Raw genomic sequence first — 22,230 nt, 5'->3', positions numbered from 1 at the left:
TGACAGGGTCATATCGTTGTCGGGATCGCTGGTGCATCGCTAAATGTAAAGGGGCCTTTAGAGCACAATGTGTGATTGAGAAATACAGTATCTATTGTATTCTAAACGCCCACTACAGCTTTCATAGTGATCTAGTTCAAAATAGTTCTAGATTTAGAGTAAATTCACAGAGGCGTAAAAAAATATGTCCGATTTTGATCCAGAAAAAAACTAATGATTTTTAATCTGTATGGCATTCATTATTATACATGAGCAGGTAATAAAATTTACTCAACCGCTACAAATACAGTTTCCTATGTTAAGACTTGCAACCGATCTTTAAAATTGGATGATACACGGTTAATCCGTATGGGATCTGATTTTTTTTTTCCACTCATAGACTTGAATAGGTGAATCTCATTATTATTAATATTTATTTATACAGCACCATTGATTTCATGGTGCTGTACATGAGAAGGGGTTACATACAAATTACAGATATCACTTACAGTTAGAGATGAGCGACTTTGCCTTTTTTCGGGTCGAGTCGGGTTTCACGAAACCCGACTTTCGCAAAAGTCGGGCCGAACGAAATCATCTGATTATCGTGAAAAGTCGAAGGCCGACTGAAACACAAAACCCAATGCAAGTCAATGTGGAAGAAAAGTCGGCAGTGAGTGGTGGACAGGAAACACACCTACAGTGCCCATTTTAATGCCAAAAACATAAATTCTTATTACTTAAGCTTGTCAACCTTAATTTACTTTATAATAATAGTTAGGCATTGAAAACTGGGGGTTATTTGGCTAAAGTTGTGGAGGGGTAGGGCTGGCTCCAGATTTTCATGGGCCCAGGGCCAAAGAGTGTCAATGGGCGCCTTTAACACATGCCACAATTCATGATCCTCGGATACGGCAGAGAAATATAGGTATAGTACAATGAAAAATACTTCACTTCTTACATCACAAGACTGATATCCATTTTAAATTCTCCAATAGCTCCAAAAACGGACAGTATATTACTCCATACAGTATTATGGCCATCGCATAGTGCGCTATACAAAGTAATGAGGCCCATATATTTCTGCATACAGAATCATTGGTCCCATATAATGTTCCATACAGTATATGATGAGCTCCACATAATGCTACAGTATATGTTGGTCCCCATGGATGAAGCTCCACTGTCTTATGGGCCCAAATAATGCTGCATATATAATGGGCCCCAATTCTAATGCTCCAGTGTATAATGGGCCCTGTAAATACTGCTCCAGTGTCTGATGTCCACCTTTGGCATGCTCCAGTGTATGGTGGGCCCCATATATCATTCTCCAGAGTATAGTGCTCCCCAAAAATTGCTCCCAACCTTTAAAACAATTAAATAAGTCTCCTCTCTAGGGAATCCCTGTACTAGTCTGGACTTCTCGTCGTCCCCATCTTCCATCTCTCTGCACTTGGACTGTTTAGGCAGAGGGCGTACAGACGTGATGTCATCGCGCTCTCTGACCAGAATGTCACAGTCAGGAAACGCAGAAGACCTCACGGCGATGGAGCAGGGAGAGGTAAGTATTTCAACTTTGCAAGTGCTGTGATCCTGAGCAAGCAGGGGGGCCCACTCGTTGGCGATGGCACTGGCACAGGGCCCCTCATAGCACGGTGGTGTGTCTGACGGCAGGAGGAGGGCCCTCCCACCGGCAGAGACACTTTTGCATACTATGAGGGGCCCTGTGCCAGTGCCGTCGCCCATGAGTATGCCTCCTCCCACCTGCTCAAGGAACCTGCACTTTCATCTGCATCTTCCTCTTTGTCACCGTGTAGGGGAACCTGAGTTTCATCAGGGTCAGATTCTGGCTGTGCAGTGGTGCGAGGGGAATGTAGTGGTCTGGGTCAAAGTACCAGCAGAATAATCTAGCAGTGGCTGGGCATCAGTGCACTTGTGGCGCCCCCAGGAGTACGGTCGCCACAGTGACATTACCTTCCTCCTAGGGAGTGTGATGTCATGCTTGGGAGCAACGAAGGATCTCTCTAGCAGTTAAAGCAACACACAACACAGTTCCCACTCCAGGCCAGCAGGGAGAGCTCTGAACCTGACTGCTGAGGAGTTGCTCTCTGTGGTCGGGAGGAGGGAAGTTAGGGCAGTCTGTGAAGGGAAGGGGAAGTGTGTGGATGTGAGAAGGGGAGCTGGAGGATGAGCAGAATTAAGGCTCACTCCTAGCTGGAGCGCATGGTCCGGATTCCGGTCTCCAAGTTTGTAGGGTCACTGACGATCCTGCAGCAGAAACCGGAGGAAGTAGCAGCTGTAAATGCTCTGTTCCCAACTAAGGCTCGGAGGCCCCAGCAGCGACTTGTGTGAGCCAGAAGGAAAAGGCTACAGCTGCCTGCCATACGAGAAAGTTTCAAAAGAGAGTCAACAGGGGGAACTTCAGTGAACTCAGTACTGCGAGTACCTCAGATAAGCGCTAGAACGGATACCACACTACCTATCTGCAGAGACAGAATTCCTAATTTGCTTCCAGGCTGACCAACTCCTTCTCCATCTGTACTCTGGGTCCTGTACGGCACTTACCAAGTACAGGCAAAAGAACTTCACGACTGTGTCTGTCATCTTTCTCCTGCGCCTGGCGCACGGCTCTGCTACATCCTGCACTGCACACCATCTACCAACTCTTTCATCTGCCCTGCTACTATTGCCCTACCTGTGCAGGGCTTCTACATCTTAGCTGCACCACAACATCTGTCCCAGAGAAGCGACACTGCAGCGCTGGTCAATCTGATCAGAAACCACAGGTGGCGTCACGTATCATTCTCCTATAAACATTATTCATCCCTTTGCATGGACGCCCATGCCCACAGACCGGGTCACCACCACCGTGACACATCCCTCTGAGACACCGGCCCAGTACCGATTAACCCCACTGCCCTGGCTGGCCCCCATACTCGATGTCAGATTCATCTTGGACTGGGGAATTCACGATTTGACTTGATAACCCAGGCATGGTATGTGGGAAAGAGCTACAGTACATGGACTAATGTGAAGTGTGGCCTGCTGCATCATTCACTTTTGGTGGGGTGAAGGACACAAGGAAAGGGGTTCTTCCTGACCAGGAGCCAGCACTTGACAACTCAGAGCTTGCATTTTTTTGAAACTTCAGAAGAGAAGGGCATATTTGCTGGAGTCTGTTTCGGCAATGTAAGCCAAAACCAGTTCCTGATGCTCCGGCTTTAAAAGCAGTTAAACTACTCCCAGAAAAGGTAGCCTTCCAGGCATTCTGGAGCCAGACCAAGACGCAGGCTCAACACCTCCTGCCTTAGCTGCTATTGTGCTTTTGCCACTACCAGCAAATGCACCACCACCATCAGTACCAGCTGGCCCCCCCACACCCACGTCCGCGGCCTCTTCCACCATACTTCCAAATTTTGGAGAAAATGTACCCAAAATAACATCAGATATATGGTACTGTATCAGAAGCGTACAGCTCTATACAGTAAAAGGATAATTGTCAATCTCCCTATATATTTCATGAGTCACACAGAGACGCTCACAGGCTCAGTATGGATTAGACAAGAATATAAAAAGTAGAAAAAGTCTACAGTATCACCAGATAGCAGGTATATATAGTATAGTTTAAACATTCTAAATCTCTGTATATATTTCAGGAGGCAGAAACAGACGCTCTCAGGCTCAGCATGGATTACAACACAATATAAAAAGCCGTAAAACGGTAATGGATCTGAAGCGTTCAGCTGTACACAGTATAGGGGTCATTGTCAATCTCAGTATTTATTTCCACAGTCAGAAACAGACTCTCACTTGGTCAGTTTGAATTAGACCAGAATATAAAAAGCAGTAAATGGGTAATGTATCACAAGCGTAGAGCTGTATACAGTGTTGGGGTAATTTTTAAATGTACATATAAATTGCAGGAGTAACCCACAGACTCTCACACGCTCAGGATGGGTCACACCACAATATAAAAAGAAGATCCGCAAGAAATAATCACACATGCGGGCCAATGTTCCAGGTGTGAATGATACCCTTAGAGTGGTGGGTGGAGGAGGACTTCCTGGCAGAAAGGGTACAGTATCAGCATATACCAGGTATATATAGCATAGTTTAAACATTAAAAATGTACGTCTATATATCAGGAGTAGTGTTGAGCCACCCCGCTAGTGTTTGAGTTTGTTTCGGTTCGTCGAACAGAAGGCAAGTTCGTCGAATGGTCGTCGACTCGAACACCGCTCATCTATAATCAGGAGGCAGACTCAGATGGTCTCAGGCCCAGTATGGATTCGACAAGATTGTAGAAAGTTGAGAAAGGGTACTGTATCACCGGATAACAGGTATATATGTAGCATAGTTTACACATTAAAAATCTATGTCTATATATCAGGAGGCAGACTCAGACGGTCTCAGGCCCAGTATGGATTCGACAAGATTGTAGAAAGTTGAAAAAGGGTAATGTATTCGAAGCGTACACCAGTATACACTGTTGGGGTATTTTTCAATCTTCATATATATTTCAGTCTCAGTAAGACAGCTCAGACTCTCCGCAAGAAGAAATGAGATGGATACAAGTACAGACGGAAAGTCGAGTGATTGCAGAAATTTGGGAATTACTAATCACGGGAAAAACTCCCGGGAGAATTCTCAGAGGCGATGCTGACCCTCAATTACTTTTGCTGTGGAGACAGCGAAAACAGTTCTTGTGAAAAAAGCTTTGCTGTATCGCAGTGTCGTGGATCTCATCACCGTTACTCATCTCCATCAAATTGTGATCACAGGGAGAGATGTAGACATTGTCCTCACTGCCTATCATGATCTGTCAGGTAACTTTGGAGTGCAAAAGACAGAAGCCACAGGCTGTAGGCGATTCTATTGGATTGGCATGAGAGGACACATTTAAAAATGTGGGCAGGAATGTCACACGTCTGTGAGTATGAAAACCATGAAAGCTGATGATAAACCACCACTGCATCTCATTGTGAGTCGACGTCCATAACAAATGGAAGCCATTGATCATCTGAAGATAGAGCCCAGCAGGACAGGGCATAGCTACGTCTTAACAATCATCTATCAGTTCACCAAATTTGTATTGGCAGTCCCAGTGAAGGATTTAACAGCCCAGACTACACAGCGGTGTAGCAGGGAGAGGTAAGTATTGCAAGTGCTGGGGCCCTGCGCAAGCAGGGGGGCCCACTTGTGGGCGGCGGTACTGGCACAGGGCCCCTCATAGTACGCCGGTGTGTCTGACGGCGGGTGTGCACCCCCACCGTCAGAGACACTTGATTGTACTATGAGGGACCCTGTGCCAGTGCCGTCACCCAAGAGTGGGCCCACCCACCTGTCCAGGGCAACGGCACTCACACGGGTGCGTGCGCCAGGTGGTGACCCCGGCCCTGGGAGGGGAGGCAGCCCAGTTAGGGAGGTTGAAAAAATGGCATATGTTGATGTTGGACATTCAGCATCTGAAAATGGAGGAATTGGAAAAGTCGTAGCAATAACATTGTGATTCCCTGACTGCTTTGGCCTTGGGGCGACACCTCAACATTTGCTGCTGGTGGTGTGCTAACCGGTCAGCTTACAGTGGGGGAAGCGATGTAGCATTGCTGATTTCCTTCATTCGGAGCAGGTGCACATGTGGTACGTGAGGTTTGGTAGTCCGTCCACGCTTGCAAGTGCATGGTGGTTAAATGTCTAAGCATGCAACTGGTATTCAAATTTCTCAGATTTTTCCCTCGGCTAAAGGTCTTTGCGCACTTCTTACAGATAACCTTGGCCTGATCATTAGGATTTCATTCAAAAAAGTGCCACACTGCACTCTTCCTACTATGGAAGACATTTTGAGGCCTTGCACACTGTGCTAATTTGACCGTCTGGCCAAGCTGTCCTGCAACTCTTTGGGTTTTTGTAAACCATTTTTGGACTGCTACGGGCCTGCCAGATAACAGCTGTTGCGATGTCGATGCCTGCTGCGGATCCTCCTCCTCTTCTGAGCTATTGGCAGCGGCACCCTCTTCCCTCAATGGATGCCAATCTGGGTCAACAACTGGGTCATCCATCACCTCCTCTTCAATTTCATGTGCACATTCCTCTGTGTCACCGTGTAAGGTGGTATAGTATGCAGGAAGGGGCACCTGAGTTTCATCAGCGTCAGATTCTGGCTCAGTACACTGCAAGGACAATGTAGTGCTCTGAGTGAATGTACCAGCAGAAAAATCTAGCAGTGGCTGTGTATCAGTGCACTCATATCTCTCGTTTGTCCGGGGGGCAGGTCTTTCCCCCTGGACGAGTAGAAAAAGGCAGATCCAGCTCACCTGTTGTGGTGTGTTGTCAGCACGGACTGCAAGTGCATCACTTGGAAAATTGATGGAGAAAAAAGGAAGGAATAGTCCAGCTGTGTCACCGCTTCTGTCTGCGGTATGCCGATTTTAATCTTATTTTTTTCAAATAAATCAGCCTTTTGCATCAGCTGGACTATTCCTTCCTTTTTCCCCCGGACCCAGACGTCTCACAGCCATCAGTCATTTCCTCCATTCTTCTGGGCACTGCCTCCTCAGCGTTCAGTTATTTTCCCGGCGCATGTGCTGTAATCTTGTTTCTTGGGCATGCGCAGCTAGCGCTGCCCGTCCACTGACATCACATGATGTCTTCCTTCTCGCGCCTGCGTGGATGCGCAGCCCTAGATCCCGCCCCGCAGTGTGAATAAATCAGAAGAGACTGCTGGGCTGTGACAACACACCACAACAGGTGAGCTGGCTCTGCCTTTTTCTACTCGTCCGGGGGGAAAGACCTGCCCCCCGGACAAACTAGAGGTATGAGTGACAAACTATAAAAACGTTTCTTTCAGCGGTGGAAGGGACCCCAACTAAAAGAGCCACCTTGACAGAATGCAGCATTAGTGCTGCACAAGGTGGCTTTTTTAGTTAAAAACGCCTGGGGGGATGACAGGTTCCCTTTAAGACACAGGGTAATCATGGCTCGGTCGAAACTGTAAGCTGTCCTCAGATTGGGAAGCATCAGATCACCTTTAAGGAATAGTCTTGACAGTGTAAAATTCAAAGATGGGCAAACGGACATCTCCTTTTTCCAGATTAAGGAATCAAAGTATAATTATTATGTATTATCCTCCCCTTTATTATATCACTGTCTGTTCACAAACACATCATTTACCTAAGGAATTGTTGGGCCTTTCTAAACTTAACCATGAACTGAGAGTTTTTGTCTGAATTGTGCATGTCTTGTTTTTTCTTACTTCATGGAAGCAGAAGAAACTTTACGAATTCGTGTTTCATAGAAATCAATGAATCATTTGAACTTCAAATTCAAACAGACAGCTTTACCAGTGATATAGAAGAGTTAATGGTTTGCTTTTATATCCCTTTAATTACCTTTTAGACTTCAAATGCCTTTAACATATTATTGTTCTTATGACACTGTAGACTAGAAGTCTCTGTTTCAAGGAGACTATACTTGTTATCATATTTGTTCTCAACAACATGTTCTGGGTACATTGTAAACATGGCATAACTCTGAAGGTGATGGGGGGGGGGACTACATGAGCTCCTAGAGTTACATTTGTTGTAAATGCCAACAAGTCTGATGAATCCACATGGTTAATTAACCATATGGAAGAAGGATTAATGGCCTATCATCAATTACCACATAGAGTACTCATAGAAAGGATGATCAAAAGGCAAAATATGCATAGAAAATACAAATTTTATTAGTGCACAATTAAAAAACACATCACCAAATACTGGTAGGAAGTAGAAAAGTGTAAGGTGCAACACCACTCACAACTCTCAAGGACGCGCAGGTCCAGGAAGAACATCACGGATGCAAGAATAAAACAGTATAGATATTTGTACAAACAAGAAGTATTCAGCTCATGGCATTCCATGATTAAGCCCTCTTAGGGTGAAACGCGTAGGAAATTGCTCCCCTCCATACGCCTCTTTATGTCGTTTTTTCCTGATGGTATGAAGATTTTATATTCTCAATAAAGCAATTATTATTTTATCTCCTGGGGACGCTGGAAAAATCCTTCTTTATGTTGTGTATAGATATTTGTATACCAAATTTCTTTATATTATGGCAATGAAATGCAGGCATTCATATTGAGGCCAGTACCAACACTATTTTTTATATACATTAGCGTCACCTAATATATGGCCTGATATAAGACGCCAAAAATAGGGCGATAAAGTAATTAATAAAAGTCCCCTATAATGGGGTTGATATCGCAACAATATATCACACTGAGGCGCTATAAAAGGTGACACCACCTAGTGGCCACATGTAGCACAGGAAAAATAATACAATAGCATCCAATAAATACTGGTAACCCCCAATAATGGGGCCAATGTCACATCCATATAAGGACGGAAAAAGGCAAAATATTGATTAAGTTTTTAATAATCCCCTATAATGGAGTAAACGTGGCTATAGTATGTCAATATAGCAGCATATGTTTAAATTAGCGTTATTTCCTGTGTCACATGAGATAACATTTTGGAGTGGTAAAATACCTCCAATGAATAGTAACTGTACCACATGGTGGGGATATGCCACAGCAATTATAACAAGTATTGCCCATAAATCCTGCCCATAATACCAAATAGACATCCGTAGTCACAGCATCACCCAACCAGTCCCACATACAGATGGCAGAAGAGACATAGCATGAAATAATCTATAATGATTACCTGTGAACGTAAGTAGTGACGGGTGGTGCCGCTCCTAAGCCAGCGCGTCTGTCCCGACGCGCGTTTCGGACTCCTTCCTCAAGGGGTCTATCAGTCAAATCATGTCCCAGCTAGTTATAGTATTCGGTCGCGGTGTGCACAACCGCCAGACCGGAAATCGCGCTCAGTGCCCCTAAATGATGCGCTATGATGCTCGGCCGCCAGCCAGACATGGCGGCGTCACCAGTGGGCGGGGCCGGGGTGTGCCCAGTCCACCAGTAGAGACGCCGAGAGTCAACAGGCATAGCAGCGGGCGAGCACCATGCGCGTACAGAGCAAGAGCGCTGGGACCGTCTCAACCATGCAAACAATCATAGTGTACAATTAAAAAGGCGTGATAAGAGGACAGAATGCAAACAGGACCTCATACTTAGATTGGTAGAAATGTTAGTACTGGCCCAAATATTTGTATTGGTATCCATATATTAAAGCACACTGCATATAATAATAAATGATGTTAGTTAATCATATTTAACATCTATTAAATAGAAAATATAGTACAATAATGACATATACCAGTCATAACATACAAGGCACAATAATATAGCAATGGCAAAACTATTATGGTACAATTATAATTATAGCATATATCATATATCTCTATTATTGTACAAAACAACTTTATATAAAGATTTTTTATTTTTATTATTATTACATATATATATTTCACCATTTTCTTTCCCATTAACCGCCAAACGAGATCCAGAGCGTCCAAGCCACATGATCACCAAATAGTAGAACAACAAGAACCACAACTAAAATGAAATGAGATAAAAACATAATTAAAATTAAGAGTAGTAAGCGATGAGCATCCCCAATCCCCAAAAGACAAGTGAGGAAAGCAGGAAAAAGGTCACATGAACGGTGCGTAACGAATATTCTCATTGAGTCCAGATGGATGGACCGTACCAAGGGTCCATATCCACCTGGACTCCACCTGGGCCCACCTTTTTGAAATACAGCCCCCTCGTATCCCTACCTCCAACATATCAATCCCCCTAAATCTAAGCAACCTGCCATCGCAGTTATGGTATTTCCTAAAATGTCTGGGGATGGTTTTTAAGGTGACTAAATCATCAATGGCCACTGCTGCCTCAATCCCAAGCACGTGTTCACGAGCACGCACTTAGAGTTGCCTGGTTGTCATGCCAACATAGATCTTGCGGCAAGGACATGTTGCATAATAGATAACATTTCTGCTAATGCATGTTATCCTCTTTTTAATTTTAAACTCACGGGAGCCATCCTGACTCAAGAATGAGTCCGCACGATCAATGTTGGCACATGCAACACAGTGGCCACAGGAGGAACAACCAGCCAGCATCGGCCCTTGATCCAAGAAGGTTCTAACTGGGATCCCAGTATAGTGACTCTGCACCAATCTATCTTTGAGATTTCTTGATCTCCTTGCTGTATTCGCCGCCTTTTCTGGAGCCAATTTCGCAATAACAGGATCCGCTCTTAAGATGTGCCAAGATTTATTCAAGATCTCTCTCATACGAGCGAACTGAGAATGAAAGTTAGTCACGAACCTTAGCATGTTTGGTTCCTCCCTACGCCCAGCACCATACAGCAGGCTGTTCCTAGAGGCATACCTTGCTCTATTAAAGGCCTTCTTAATCATGCATTTGCTGTAGCCACGTTCCTCCAATCTACCCCTCAAATCGGTGGCCTGTTTGAGGAATTCCTCATCCGTGGAACATAGCCTCCGCAAACGCAGGAACTGTCCTGTGGGTACTGCCTGAATTATATTATATCAGGCAGCCTTTAATAGAGCAAGGTATGCCTCTAGGAACAGCCTGCTGTATGGTGCTGGGCGTAGGGAGGAGCCAAACATGCTAAGGTTCGTGACTAACTTTCATTCTCAATTCGCTCGTATGAGAGAGATCTTGAATAAATCTTGGCACATCTTAAGAGCGGATGCTGTTATTGCGAAATTGGTTCCAGAAAAGGCGGCGAATACAGCAAGGAGATCAAGAAATCTCAAAGATAGATTGGTGCAGGGTCACTATACTGGGATCCCAGTTAGAACCTTCTTGGATCAAGGGCCGATGCTGGCTGGTTGTTCCTCCTGTGGCCACTGTGTTGCATGTGCCAACATTGATCGTGTGGACTCATTCTCAAGTCAGGATGGCTCCGTGAGTTTAAAATTAAAAAGAGGATAACATGCATTAGCAGAAATGTTATCTATTATGCAACATGTCCTTGCCGCAAGATCTATGTTGGCATGACAACCAGGCAACTCAAAGTGCGTGTTCGTGAACACGTGCTTGGGATTCAGGCAGCAGCGGCCATTGATGATTTAGTCACCTTAAAAACCATCCCCAGACATTTTAGGAAATACCATAACTGCGATGGCAGGTTGCTTAGATTTAGGGGGATTGATATGTTGGAGGTAGGGATACGAGGGGGCTGTATTTCGAAAAGGTTGGCCCAGGTGGAGTCCAGGTGGATATGGACCCTTGGTACGGTCCATCCATCTGGACTCAATGAGAATATTAGTTACACCCCGTTCATATGACCTTTTTCCTGCTTTCCTCACTTGTCTTTTGGGGATTGGGGATGCTCATCGCTTACTACTCTTAATTTTAATTATGTTTTTATCTCATTTCATTTTAGTTGTGGTTCTTGTTGTTCTACTATTTGGTGATCATGTGGCTTGGATGCTCTGGACCTCGTTTGGCGGTTAATGGGAAAGAAAATGGTGCTATATATATGTAATAATAATAAAAATAAAAAATCTTTATATAAAGTTGTTTTGTACAATAATAGAGATATATGATATAAGGATAATTATAATTGTACCATAATAGTTTTGCCCTTGCTATATTATTGTGCCTTGTATGTTATGACTGGTATATGTCATTATTGTACTATATTTTCTATTTAATAGATGTTAAATATGATTAACTAACATCATTTATTATTATATGCAGTGTGCTTTAACCCCTTAAGCCCCAAGGGTGGTTTGCACGTTCATGACCGGGCCAATTTTTACAATTCTGACCACTGTCCCTTTATGAGGTTATAACTCTGAAACGCTTCCATGGATCCCGGTGATTCTGACAGTGTTTTCTCGTGACATATTGTACTTCATGTTAGTGGTAAAATTTCATTCATATAACTTGCGTTTATTTGTGAAAAAAATGGAAATTTGGTGAAAATTTTGAAAATTTCGCAATTTTCCAAATTTGAACTTTTATGCCCTTAAATCACAGAGATACGGCACACAAAAAACTTAATAAATAACATTTCCCACATGTTTACTTTACATCAGCATAATTTTGGAACCAAAATTTTTTTTTGTTAGGAAGTTATAAGGGTTAAAAATTGACCAGCGATTTCTCATTTTTGCAACACCATTTTATTTTTACGGACCACATCACATTTGAAGCCACTTTGAGGGGTCTATATGATAGAAAATACCCAAAAGTGACACCATTCTAAAAACTGCACCCGTTATCGTGCTCAAAACCACATTCAAGAAGTTTATTAACCCTTTAGGTGCTTCACAGGAATTTTTTGAATATTTAAAAAAAAAATGAACATTTAACTTTTTTTCACAAACAAAATACTTCAGGTTCAATTTTTTTTATTTTACCAAGGGTAACAGTAGAGATTTGACTGCAAAAGTTATTGTGCAATTTGTCGTGAGTACGCTGATACCTGATATGTGGGTAGGAACCACTGTTTCGGCGCATGGCAGACCTCAGAAGGGAAGGAGCGCCATTTGACTTTTTCAATGCAAAATAGGCTGGAATTCAGATCGGACGCCATGTCGCGTTTGGAGAGCCCCTGATGTACCTAAACAGTGGAAACCCCCCACAAGTGACCCCTTTTTGGAAACTAGAACCCCCAAGGAACTTATCTAGATATGTGGTGAGAACATTGAACCCACAAGGGCTTCACAGAAGTTTATAACGTACAGCGGTACAATTAAAAAATCATATTTTTTCCACAAAAATGATCTTTTCACCCCCAATTTTTATTTTTCCAAGGGTAACAGGACCCTAAAAGTTATTGTGCAATTTGTCCTGAGTACGCTGATACCCCATATGTGGGTGTAAATGACTATTTGGGTGCATGGCAGAGCTCGGAAGGGAAGCAGCGCCATTTGACGTTTTTGGCTGGAATTGAGATCGGACACCATATTGCGATTGGAAAACCCCTGATGTACCAAAACAGTGGAAACCCCCCACAAATGACATCATTTTGGAAACTAGACCCCCCAAGGAACTTATCTAGATGTGTGGTGAGAACTTTGAACCCCCAATGGCTTCACAGAAGTTTATAACATACAGCCGTACAATTAAAAAATAATATTTTTTCCACAAAAATGATCTTTTCACCCTCAATTCTTATTTTTCCAAGGGTAACAGGACCCTAAAAGATATTGTGCAATTTGTCCTGAGTACGCTGATACCTCACATGTGGGGGTAAACCACTATTTGGGCGCATGGCAGAACTCGGAAGGGAAGCAGCGCCATTTGACGTTTTTGGCTGGAATTGAGATCGGACACCATGTCGCGTTTGTAAAGCCCCTGAGAAACCAAAACAGCAGAAACCCCACACAAATAACTCTATTTTGGAAACTAGACCCCCCAAGGAACTTATCTAGATGTGTGGTGAGCACTTTTAACCCCCCAGTGCTTCACAGAAGTTTATAACGCCCGGGCGTGAAAATAAAAAAATCATATTTTTTCCACAAACATGATCTTTTAGTCACCAATTTTTTTATTTTCCCAAGGGTACAAGGAGAAATTGGACCCCAAAAGTTGTTGTCCAATTTGTCCTGAGTACGCTGATACCCCATATGTGGGAGAAAACTACTGTATGGGCACACGTCGGGGCTCGGAAGGGAAGTAGTGATGTTTTGGAATGCAGACTTTGATGGAATGGTCTGCTGGTGTCATGTTGCTTTTGGAGAGCCCCTGATGTACCTAAACAGTGGAAACCCCCCACAAGTGACCCCATTTTGGAAACGAAACCCCCTAAGGAACTTATCTAGATGTGTGGTGAGCACTTTGAACCCCCCAGTGCTTCACAGAAGTTTATAACGACCAGGCGTGAAAATAAAAATATCGTATTTTTTCAACAAACATCATCTTTTAGTCCCCATTTTTTTTATTTTCCCAAGGGTAACAGGAGAAATTGGACCCCTAATGTTGTTGTCCAATTTGTCCTGAGTACGCTGATACCTCATATGTGGGAGAAAACTACTGTATGGGCACACGGGGCTCGGAAAGGAAGTAGTGACGTTTTGGAATGCAGACTTTGATGGATTGGTCTGTGGGTGTCATGTGCGTTTGGAGAGCCCCTGATGTACCTAAACTATTGAAACTCCCCACAAGTGACCCCATTTTGGAAACTAGACCACCCACGGAACTTATCTAGATGTGTGGTGAGCACTTTGAACCCCCAAGTGCTCCACAGAAGTTTATAACGCCTGGGCGTGAAAATAAAAAAATCATTTTTTTCCACAAAAATGATATTTTTGCCCCCAATTTTTTATTTTCCTAAGGGTAACAGGAGAAATTGGACCACAAAAGTTGTTTTGCAATTTGTCCTGAGTATGCTGATACCCTATATGTGGGGGTAAAACACTGTTTGGGCGCATGGCAGAGCTTGGAAGGGAAAAAGCACAATTTTACTTTTTCAACGACGAATTAGCTGGAATTGAGATCAGACGCCATGTTGCATTTGGAGAGCACCTGATGTGCCCAAACAGTGGAAACCCCCCAATTATAACTCCAGCCCTAACCCCAACACACCCCTAACCCTAATCTCAGCCCTAACCCTAGCCCTAATCCTAACCCTAGCCCTAACCCTATCCCTAGCCCTAACCCTAACCCTAACCCTAACCCTAATGGGAAAATGGAAATAAGTACATTTTTTTATTTTATTATTTTTCCCTAACTAAGGGGGTGATAACGGGGGGGTTTGATTTACTATTTATGGCGGTTTTTATGTTTGGCAGCTGTCACACGCTAAAAGACGCTTTTCATTGTAAAAATAGTTTTTGCATCACCACATATTGAGAGCTATAATTTTTCCGTATTTTGACCCACCGAGTCGTGTGAGGTCTTATTTTTTGCAGGACGAGTTGACGTTTTTATTGGTACCATTTTCGGGCATGTGACATTTTTTGATCGCTTTTTATTCCGATTTTTGTGACGCAGAATGAACTAAAACCGGCGTTTCATGAATTTCTTTTGGGGGGGTGCGTTTACACCGTTCCGCGTGCGGTAAAATTGATAAAGCGGTTTTATCCTTCGGGTCAGTACGGTTACTGCGATACCTCATTTAGGTCTTTTTTTATGTTTTGTCAGTTTTATGCAATGAAAACTATTTTATATAAAAAATAATTATTTTTGCATCGCTTTATTCTGCGAGCTATAACTTTTTTATTTTTTTGCGAATGATGCTGTATGGCAGCTCGTTTTTTGCGGGACAAGCTGATGTTTTCAGCGGTACCAAGGATATTTATATGAGTCTTTTTGATCGCGCGTTATTGCACTTCTTGTTCGGTGGTATGATAATAAATCATTATTTTTTGCTTCGTTTTTTTATTTTTATTTTTTAAGGGGTTCGTTAAAGGGGTTAACTAATGGGACAGTTTTATAGGGCGGGTCGTTATGGATGCGGCAATACCAAATATGTGTACTTTTATTGGGTTTTTTTGGGTTTTTTCAAAAAAAGAATTTATTGGGGAATAGTTTTTTTTTTTACTAATTTATTTAGCGATTTTTTAAAAATTATTTTTACACTTTTTTTTTTTTTTTTACTTTATTACATTGTCCCAGGTGGGACATCACTGTCGTGTGACAGATCGCTGATCTGTCACATCACAGATCACTGTGACAGATCAGCGATCTGTCACAGGCACTGCTGCAGACTTCCTCATGCCGGCGCTTTGCAGGCAGTGAGGAAGTCAGCTCCCTACAGGCCCCCGATGGTCCCCGTCGCATCTTGGATCTGGGGGCCTGTAGGGAAAGAGCCCTCCGCAGCAGCGCTGCACATTGCGCTGCCGTGGGGGGCTCAGGGAAGCACGGAGGGAGCCCCCTCCCTGCCGATGCTTCCCTTTAACCCCCGGTACACCGCGATTGTGTTTGATCGTGGTGTACAAGGGGTTCACATGTCGGGGGCGGTCCGTGACCACCCCTGACACATTGTGCCGGGTGTCAGCTGTGATAATCAGCTGACACCTGGCCGCGATCAGCGGCGCTCACCACGTGGGCGCCACTGATCGCTATGACGTACTATCCCGTCCCTGGGAATTAAGTCCCAGGGCACATGGACGGGATAGTACGTCTGCTGGCAGAAAGGGGTTAATATATGGATACCAATACAAATATTTGGGCCAGTACTAACATTTCTACCAATCTAAGTATGAGGTACTGTTTGCATTCTGTCCTCTTATCACGCCTTTTTAATTGTACACTATGATAGTTTACATAATTGAGGCGGTCCCAGCGCTCTTGCTCTGTACGCGCATGGTGCTCACCCGCTGCTATGCCTGTCAGCTCTCGGCGTCTCTACTGGTAGACTGGGCCTGCCCCAGCCCCGCCCACTGGTGACGCCGCCGCCTGGCCTGGCTGGCGGCCGAGCATCATAGCGCATCATTTCCGGGCACTGAGCACGATTTCCGATCTGGCGGTTGTGGACACCGCGACCGAATACTATAAATAGCTGGGACATGATTTGACTGATAGGCCCCTTGAGGAAGGAGTCCGAAACGTGCGTCGGGGCAGACGCGCTGGCCCAGGAGCGGCACCACCCGTCACTACTTACGTTCACAGGTAATCATTATAGATTATTTCATGCTATGTCTCTTCTGCCATCTGTATGTGGGACTGGTTGGGTGATGCTGTGACTACGGATGTCTATTTGGTATTATGGGCAGGATTTATGGGCAATACTTGTTATAATTGCTGTGGCATATCCCCACCATGTGGTACAGTTACTATTCATTGGAGGTATTTTACCACTCCAAAATGTTATCTCATGTGACACAGGAAATAACGCTAATTTAAACATATGCTGCTATATTGACATACTATAGCCACGTTTACTCCATTATAGGGGATTATTAATAACTTAATCAATATTTTGCCTTTTTCCGTCCTTATATGGATGTGAGATTGGCCCCATTATAGGGGGTTACCAGTATTTGCTGGATGCTATGGTATTATTTTTCCTGTGCTATATGTGGCCACTAGGTGGCGTCTCCTTTTATAGCGCCTCAGTGTGATATATTGTTGCGATATCAACCCCATTATAGGGGACTTTTATTAATTACTTTATCGCCCTATTTTTGGCGTCTTATATCAGGCCATATATTAGGTGACGCTTATATATACAGTGGGGCAAAAAAGTATTTAGTCAGTCAGCAATAGTGCAAGTTCCACCACTTAAAAAGATGAGAGGCCTCTGTAATTTACATCATAGGTAGACCTCAACTATGGGAGACAAACTGAGAAAAAAAAATCCAGAAAATCACATTGTCTGTTTTTTTTTCATTTTATTTGCATATTATGGTGGAAAATAAGTATTTGGTCAGAAACAAAATTTAATCTCAATACTTTGTGATATATCCTTTGTTGGCAATGACAGAGGTCAAACGTTTTCTGTAAGTCTTCACAAGGTTGCCACACACTGTTGTTGGTATGTTGGCCCATTCCTCCACGCAGATCTCCTCTAGAGCAGTGATGTTTTTGGCTTTTCGCTTGGCAACACGGACTTTCAACTCCCTCCAAAGGTTTTCTATAGGGTTGAGATCTGGAGACTGGCTAGGCCACTCCAGGACCTTGAAATGCTTCTTACGAAGCCACTCCTTCGTTGCCCTGGTGGTGTGCTTTGGATCATTGTCATGTTGAAAGACCCAGCCACGTTTCATCATCAATGCCCTTGCTGATGGAAGGAGGTTTGCACTCAAAATCTCACGATACATGGCCCCATTCATTCTTTCATGTACCCGGATCAGTCATCCTGGCCCCTTTGCAGAGAAACAGCCCCAAAGCATGATGTTTCCACCACCATGCTTTACAGTAGGTATGGTGTTTGATGGATGCAACTCAGTATTCTTTTTCCTCCAAACACGACAAGTTGTGTTTCTACCAAACAGTTCCAGTTTGGTTTCATCAGACCATAGGACATTCTCCCAAAACTCCTCTGGATCATCCAAATGCTCTCTAGCAAACTTCAGACGGGCCCGGACATGTACAGGCTTAAGCAGTGGGACACGTCTGGCACTGCAGGATCTGAGTCCATGGTGGCGTAGTGTGTTACTTATGGTAGGCCTTGTTACATTGGTCCTAGCTCTCTGCAGTTCATTCACTAGATCCCCCCGCGTGGTTCTGGGATTTTTGCTCACCGTTCTTGTGATCATTCTGACCCCACGGGGTGGGATTTTGCGTGGAGCACCAGATTGAGGGAGATTATCAGTGGTCTTGTATGTCTTCCATTTTCTAATTATTGCTCCCACAGTTGATTTCTTCACTCCAAGCTGGTTGGCTATTGCAGATTCAGTCTTCCCAGCCTGGTGCAGGGCTACAATTTTGTTTCTGGTGTCCTTTGACAGCTCTTTGGTCTTCACCATAGTGGAGTTTGGAGTCAGACTGTTTGAGGGTGTGCACAGGTGTCTTTTTATACTGATAACAAGTTTAAACAGGTGCCATTACTACAGGTAATGAGTGGAGGAAAGCGGAGACTCTTAAAGAAGAAGTTACAGGTCTGTGAGAGCCAGAAATCTTGATTGCTTGTTTCTGACCAAATACTTATTTTCCACCATAATATGCAAATAAAATGAAAACAAAACAGACAATGTGATTTTCTGGATTTTTTTTTCTCAGTTTGTCTCCCATAGTTGAGGTCTACCTATGATGTAAATTACAGACGCCTCTCATCTTTTTAAGTGGTGGAACTTGCACTATTGCTGACTGACTAAATACTTTTTTGCCCCACTGTATATAAAAAATAGTGTTGGTACTGGCCTCAATATGAATGCCTGCATTTCATTGCCATAATATAAAGAAATTTAGTATTCAAATATCTATACTGTTTTATTCCTGCATTCGTGATGTTCTTCCTGGACCTGCGCATCCTTGAGAGTTGTGAGTGGTGATGCACCTTACACTTTTCTACTTCCTACCAGTATTTGGTGATGTGTTTTTTAATTGTGTACTAATAAAATTTGTATTTTCTATGCATATTTTGCCTTTTGATCATCCTTTCTATGAGTACTCTATTTGTTGTAAATGTTAGTTTTCCTTGTATTTCATTACGTCAGATAAAGTGATTTGACCACGGCTCGTGTGTGTTGAGTCTCTTTGTCTCCAAGCGCTTGCAACAGAAGGGCGAAAAACCTCACAATCCAGACTCACTGGTGATCTGGCATAGCTGACGCTTGGTCAGAACAAAAAGCAGCTACAACAGTTTTTGACGCCCAACGGGGGCCGTGGAAACCAGCCTATTCGGAATCCGTATGTGGGAGTTTCCTGGGAGGTTGAATATGCAGAATCCAGGCTGCAGCAGGTGAGAAAATTTATTCTTACATTGATTCTGCATCTGCAACCTTTCTAAGGATGCCTACATATCTCTGGGTAAGACTGTACAACGCAGTTCAAAAGAACCCACATCACCAGTGAGTGGTGAGTATGTCCGTATGAGAGTTGAATAATAGAGTAATAAGATAATAATTGTCATCTGTATTATCTGCTAATCTGGTCTGGCAATATACTAATATACTAACTGGTTGTGTACTCGTGTACTGTGTAGCACAAAGCCTGGGATAGACTCTGTGCAGCGTCTATTTTGGATTGGCAGTAAATCATATGAGGCTGTATTTTGTATAGGGCTGTGGTTTTTGGTTGCTCTGGTTTTCATCGATTCTTGTTGTTTAAAAAGTTGGCTTTGGTGTTCTCAGAGTTCTCAGAGTGTCAGCGGACACGGCTGTAGGTTAAGGTGTCAAAATCCATAGTTCAAGATAGGCAGGCTGTGTGAATCCTTGTATGTATGTCTATGAGAACCTCTGAATGAAGTGAGAGATGAGTAATTGAGATAAGGGATTTTTGTTATCTTCTCTTTGTAAAATCAAATGACCGCCGAAAAGTGAAAGAAAAAATCCCTGAATGAGCACGTATGAATGAATCATCACTAGTGTTGAGCGATACCATCCGATATCGTGAAGTATCGGATCAGATTGGATCGGACCGATACCCAAAAAGTATCGGGTATCGCCAATTCCGATACCGGAAATCCATGCAAGTCAATGGGGCACAAATATTGGAATTAAAAAAAACCCTTTCTTTACTTGCACATCCAGTTTGGGAGGGGGGAAGAGTGTGGGCGGTGCGTGGGCGGACACTGTGCATGTCTGTGTGTGCGGGCGGGGTCTGTGCGGGCCTGCCGGGGGTCTGTGCGGGCCTGCCGGGGGTCTGTGCGGGCTGCCGGGTGTCTGTGCGGGCTGCCGGGGGTCTGTGCGGGCCTGCTGGGGGTCTGTTTGTGTTGCCGGGTGTCTGTGCGGGCCTGCCAGGGGCCTGTACGGTCCTGCCGGGGGTCTGTGTGGGCCTGCCGGGGGTCTGTGTGGGCTGCCGGGGGTCTGTGCGTGCCTGCCGGGGGTCTGTGTGGGCTGCCAGGGGTCTGTGTGGGCTGCCAGGGGTCTGTGCAGGCTGCCGGGGGTCTGTGCGGGCCTGCCGGGGGTCTGTACGGGCCTGCCGGGGGTCTGTGCGGGTCTGCCGGGGGTTGTGTGTGTGTGCAGGCATCGTCCGATGGGACTACAAGTCCCATCGGGCTATGCCTGCTACAATGACAGTGATTGACACATTAGCCAATGATGGGACAGTAGTAGTCCCATCATCCGGCTAATGTGTTGAATGTTAAAAAAGAAAAAAAAAACATACATACTACATATATACTACATTCATACAACATACATACATACATACTACATACATACTACATATATACTACATTCATAAAACATACATACATACTACATATATACTACATTCATACAACATACAGTACAAACATACTGTACATACTACATATATACTACATTCATACAACATGCATACATACTACATTCTACATACATACTTCATATATACTACATTCATACAGCATACATACATACATACATACTACATACATACTACATATATACTACATTCATACTACATACATAGTGTACATGCCACATACTACATACATACTACATTCATACAACATACATACATACTACATACATACTACATACATACTATATATATACTACATTCATACAACATACATACATACATACTACATACATACTACATATATACTACATTCATAAAACATACATACATACTACATACATACTACATATATACTACATTCATACAACATACAGTACAAACATACATACTACATATACACTACATTCATACAACATACATACATACTACATGCATACTACATATATACTACATTCATACAACATACATACATACTACATACATACTACATATATACTACATTCATAAAACATACATACATACTACATACATACTACATATATACTACATTCATACAACATACAGTACAAACATACATACTACATATACACTACATTCATACAACATACATACATACATACTACATTCTACATACATACTTCATATACACTGTGTTCCAAATTATTAAGCAAATTATATTTTTCTCTGATTTTCCTAAATAGTCGGTACAAATGACAGTCAGTCTAATAAAAGTCATCACTTGTTAGAGTATATATCAAATTTTATTGAAGAAACCTCTCAATGATAACAGTATAATCTCCAAAATGAGTAAAAACTCAAATTGCACTGTTCCAAATTATTAGGCACATTAGAATTTCTAAACATTTGATATGTTTTAAAGAACTGAAAATGCTCATTTGTGGAATTTGCAGCATTAGGAGGTCACATTCACTGAACAAAAAAGCTATTTAACTTCAAAACATTCCTAACAGGCCAACTTACATGTTAACATAGGAACCCTTCTTTGATATCACCTTCATAATTCTTGTATCCATTGAACTTGGGAGTTTTTGGAGAGTTACTGCTTGTATTTCTTTGCATGAAGTCAGAATAGCCCCCCAGAGCTGCTGTCTTGATGTGAACTGCCTCCCACCCTCATAGATCTTTTGCTTGATGATACTCCAAAGGTTCTCCATAGGGTTGAGGTCAGGGGAAGATGGTGGCCACACCATGAGTTTATCTCCTTTTATGCCCATAGCAGTCAATGACTCAGAGGTATTCTTTGCAGCATGAGATGGTGCATTGTCATGCATGAAGATGATTTTGTTCCTGAAGGCATGTTTCTACTTTTTAGTCCATGGAAGACAGCTGTCAGTCAGAAACTCTATATACTTTGCAAAGGTCATTTTCACACCTTCAGGAACCTTAAAGAGCCCTACCAGCTGTTTCCCCATGATTCCGGCCCAAAACATGACTTCTCCACCTTCTTGCTGACGTCGCAGCCTTGT

General features: G+C 43.3%; 1 protein-coding gene across 8 annotated transcripts in view; it reads right to left on the bottom strand.

Annotated features, from left to right (window-relative positions):
* Positions 1–22,230, bottom strand: part of LOC141054222 (aldehyde oxidase 1-like) — a 409,838-nt gene that overhangs the window by 365,864 nt on the left and 21,744 nt on the right. The window contains exon 2 of one of the 8 annotated variants that reach the window (XM_073551456.1): positions 489–605. The exons of the other annotated variants lie outside the window; for them this stretch is intronic. The gene's annotated coding sequence lies outside the window, so the exon portion shown is untranslated. The remainder of the gene's footprint in view (positions 1–488; positions 606–22,230) is intronic. 8 annotated transcript variants of the gene reach the window in all.

The sequence above is a fragment of the Dendrobates tinctorius genome, unplaced genomic scaffold (assembly GCF_039654945.1).
Source record: "Dendrobates tinctorius isolate UK_male_01 unplaced genomic scaffold, ASM3965494v1 ptg000177l, whole genome shotgun sequence".
NCBI classification, from domain to species: domain Eukaryota; kingdom Metazoa; phylum Chordata; class Amphibia; order Anura; family Dendrobatidae; genus Dendrobates; species Dendrobates tinctorius.
The sequence above is the reverse complement of the archived record's forward strand: the minus strand, read 5'-3'. Positions and strand labels throughout refer to the sequence as shown.